The following is a 4,451-nucleotide window of genomic DNA, read 5'->3' as shown; positions in this document are numbered from 1 at the left end:
CTCATTCGCGTGGTGAGGGACGTTTCTTTAAAAGTTCATGAAGACAGTATTTACATCTGATTTTTTTAAATCAATATCTGCGATAATCACGTTTTTTATGTTTCAATTGTGTGTTCTTAGAATTTTACATTTATAAAACGGTCTAAAAATGTTTAAAATGACATTTTCGCCCCAATTTGACAAAACTCTTTAATTGTTTCGGATCACTCTGAATGTTTGGTGTAACATGCGAGGTCCATTTTGCGAATCCATTAGTGGGTGGGGCTTAGGAAGAGAGGCCAAGCCCTCCCCGTCTTCCGCCGCATTCTTGAAACAAACAGAATGACTACAACTGAACCCTTCTATTTATTATTGATCACCAGCCCCCCGTTTGTATAGCTTGGCGACTTTTTGTACGAACCTCATCCTCTTGGGCGTTTAAACGCGTGAAAGGAGGGGGCGGGGCGTCATCACCATGGCAACGCTGATGTTCCGCCTCCCTTTCTCTCTTTCCAGTCCCGCCCCCAACGGCCAAATCACGCCCTGAAGGAAGTCAAATCATACTTTGTTCGCAAACCACTGTACACATATTTCCCGCGCAATAAAACCCTTAACCTGGTTGTTGGTGGGATGGCAAACTCGTGGTCGTGCTCCGACAGGTCGCTGAGGGTGGTGTAGGCGAGGTACGGTGGCCTGCAGAAGAGAAACGTCAAAAAAAAATTACGCAAACATTCATAAAAACGTTATTAAATTTAACCATAGGACTAGGGGTGTGCGGATATATATCGTGGCTGCAATAATATCGTAATTGTTGTTTTAACGGAATTGTAATTGTAATAACGTAAAAGTTAATTATGAGACATATTGCTTGTTTTGCGCTTTTTCGACTACAAAAGTAATTCCAAACACAGCCACAGCGCTGTTTTGCGTCTCTGAGCAAACATGACGGTGTGTTTCGTTTCTGAATGAATCAAAGATTTAAATGATTCGGTTTAATCGCAATGACTCACTTATTAACAGTGACTACTCCTGCCACCCCTACTGGTGCTTTTAATTTTCACATTTAAAGTTTATTTTTTATTATTAAATAATTTAAAATAACAGTATTCAAGGTTTGATGATTAATCAAAACATTACTTATGCATTTGTAATTGCATGTATGTCCTGCATTAAACGGCTGTGTAAACACATCTAAATTCCCTTTCAGATGCAGCTTCCTCTGTGTTTCCGCTGCACTGCAAAGATGGATTGTAGTTGATACTGATTTAATTTGTTTGATAACATAATGGTTGATTATTCTAATTCACTGATTAAATGTATAGATATTTGACTCAAAACACTTATGCAACATTAAAAAAAACAAACAAAAAGCCTTGATAATCAGGTAAAAAAAAACCTATTTAATTTTTTTGGAAAACAGATTAATTTCTAATCATTGTGAACGGACCTCCCACAGAATATGAAGAATATCAAACGACTTTAGATTTCAGCTGTCCACGGGCAGTTCCTTAACACACTCAGAAAACATCATCTGAATTATCGTTATCTGATAAAATCCCGAAAATATCCCGATGCTTATTTTTGTCAATATCGCCCAGCCCTAAAAAGGACATGTTCTCACGAGGGGCGTGTAGGTGTTTTGCGCCGCGATGTTTTCGCTCCGCTCAGTCCGAGTGCTCTCTCCTGACCCCTGCTGGACACACAGAGCCTTAAAACTCTACTGGTTTTCATTCAAACAACACTTATTTGATCCGCGACGCATGATTTCAAACACTCACGCAGGATCGAGTGCCCGCTCCGGGGCCTCCGGCGTGTAGGTGGCGCCGCTGCTCCTTGGCTTCCACTGACACCTACGACCCTCCATGTGGTTGGACGGAACAGCTGAGAGAGAACTGAGGAGAAGAAAATAAGGACTGGTTCACACCAAGAAATTAACTACAGCGGATAACTAACGTGATTGTGTAAATGGGGGAATGTTTTTATCGTAAAAAAAAAATATATTATAAAATGATTTATTATCAGTGCATATGGATTACACTTTGCTATTCTTTTAAATCTAGAATGTAATGAGGCTGAGCTCTACTAAGCTCTACTGAGTCCAGCGGTATCTGGAGGCTGCTGGTAGATCTGCATCCTCTCGATGTTCAGGCTGTGCCGTGGTTCACCATGGGTTTGGGGGTAATCAGCCGATCACGCTGATGGCGGTAGCTGCGCGTCGGTCGCGTTCAGGGGGTCGTAGATGAACTTGGTGAAGTCTCCGGTGCTGGGTAAGTAACATCACCTGCAATCAGCCCACAGCGATCATCACAACCTCACTAAACCAGATATACGGGAATGCTGGATTGATTAAATAAAACAAACATATCAAAACAGGTATAAATTTGCAAGTCTTACCAAAATAGCATCCTTATAAATAAATAATGACAAAAGAAACTGACATGTGACATGTAAATAAATGAAATATATATTATTTAAAATTATATAATTATTATTTTCTCAATTTTGATTATATATAAACTGAAACACATTAAATATACATATAAATTATAATAATAAAAATGATTAGACATTCCATTATATTTAAAGGGTTTTTAAAATTGTGCATTCACACTGGATCCAGATGAAGGAAGTGAAGCGGTGTGGACGCCCACCTGATGAAGTCTCCGTTGGGGTCGATCCTGCGTCCGAATCCCACGGGACAGTAGCAGTGGAAGAACTGCTGGAAGAAGGAGCTGCAGGAGTGACAGAGCCAGCTGCCGGCGTTCACACTCCAGTCTGCGTCCAGCAGCAGCTCCTCGAACACCTGCGGACACCACAAACACACCGCACTTACCCAGCATGCTCTGGGCTACACTATATTAGGTCTAGCTTTCCCAAACTGTAGGGGCTGTGTAAGTTTAATGAAAAGCTAATAATGAATTAAATCAAAAATGTCAAATTAAAACAATAGATGCTGTGTATATAAACGGAGGTTATTTAGAAAGTACTTTAAAAGATGAAAAGAGGATTAGGGAGAATTCATAATTTATGGATGATCATTGCATTCGTGTGAATAATGTGATCATGTAATCCATGAAGAAATCTAATATTGGAATCTGATACGTTATCCAGACTACATGTAATCCAGTACTACCCAGCATGCCCTGGGGCTGTACCTTCATGCCCTCCTCCCAGCTGATCCAGAGATCTCCTCGCGTCAGGAAGCAGGCCACGGCGCGCCCCACCAGATGAATCCAGCCCTCCTGACGCAGCTGGGTCATGATGGCGTCGATCCACCCAAAGCAAGCCCTTCCCTCCCCCCACCCACCCAGCCACCTCCTCGGGGTTCCTGTCCCACGGGATGCGGATGCAGATGGGGTTTCCCTCCATGCGGTCGAAGCGCGGGTTGTTGCTCGCCGCCGTGTAGAAGAACTCCCTCCATAAGAGCTTGTCGTACAGAGAGATCGACGGACTTGTGTTCTTCTTCACCTGTGACGGCATCACGGGATTATATACACATCACAATATAAGAAAATAGCATTTAAAAATTATTTCGATCCAGATCTAAGAAAATAGCATGTTTAAAGCGTTTCGATTCGGATTTAAAATAATAGTGTTTTAAAAGGGTTTCAATCCAGATCTAAGACAATAGTGTTTTAGAAGTGGTTTCAATCCGGATCTAAGAACATAGCGTTTTAAAATTGATTTGATCCGGATCTAAGACAATAGTGTTTATGAAGTTTTTCAATCCGGATCTAAGAAAACAGCGTTTTAAAAGCGTTTAGATTCAGATCTAATAATATAGCGTTTTAAAATTGGTTCGATCCAGATCTAAGACAATAGTGTGTTAGAAGTGTTTCAATCCAGATCTAAGAACATAGTGTTTTAGAGCGTTTCAATTCGGATCTAAGAACATAGCGTTTTAAAATTTGTTCGATCCGGATCTAAGAACATAACGTTCAGAAGCGTTTTAAAAGCGTTTCGATTCGATCTAAAAATAGCCGCTTTAAAATTGGTTCGATCCGGATCTAAGAACTAACGTTTTAGAAGAGTTTTAAAAGCGTTCGATCCGGGTCTAAGACAATAGTGTTTATGAAGTTTTTCAATCCGGATCTAAGAAAATAGCGTTTTAAAAGCGTTTAGATTCGGCTCAAAAAAATAGCGCTTTTTAAAAGTGTTTCGATTATGATTTATAAATAAGAAAATATTTTTTAAAGCTTTTAAACAAGAAATATTATACATTACATCTTAAAAGTTTTAAATTAGACATATTACAATATACTTGTAATATATTAATATATATGTAATATATTAATTTCTGTAAGTTAGTTGCATTATAACATATTTTAATATACTGTTGAATAACATAATACAACTTTATAATTTGAAAAGGATTAAGATTTTAACATAAAATTTTAACAATCAGAAAATCAAAAAAAAAATAAAAAAAAAATTTAATACAATTTATACAATTAAAAATATTGGGATTTATA

At 38.8% G+C, this 4,451-nt stretch overlaps 1 pseudogene; it reads right to left on the bottom strand.

Annotated features, from left to right (window-relative positions):
• Nucleotides 1–2,582: 2,582 nt before the first annotated feature.
• LOC122141556 lies at nt 2,583–3,484 on the bottom strand (annotated as a pseudogene).
• Between the last annotated feature and the right edge of the window lie 967 nt (nt 3,485–4,451).

This window comes from Cyprinus carpio, chromosome B22, assembly GCF_018340385.1.
Source record: "Cyprinus carpio isolate SPL01 chromosome B22, ASM1834038v1, whole genome shotgun sequence".
NCBI lineage: Eukaryota > Metazoa > Chordata > Actinopteri > Cypriniformes > Cyprinidae > Cyprinus > Cyprinus carpio.
Note: the sequence above shows the minus strand (reverse complement) of the source record. Positions and strands in the feature narration are given on the sequence as shown.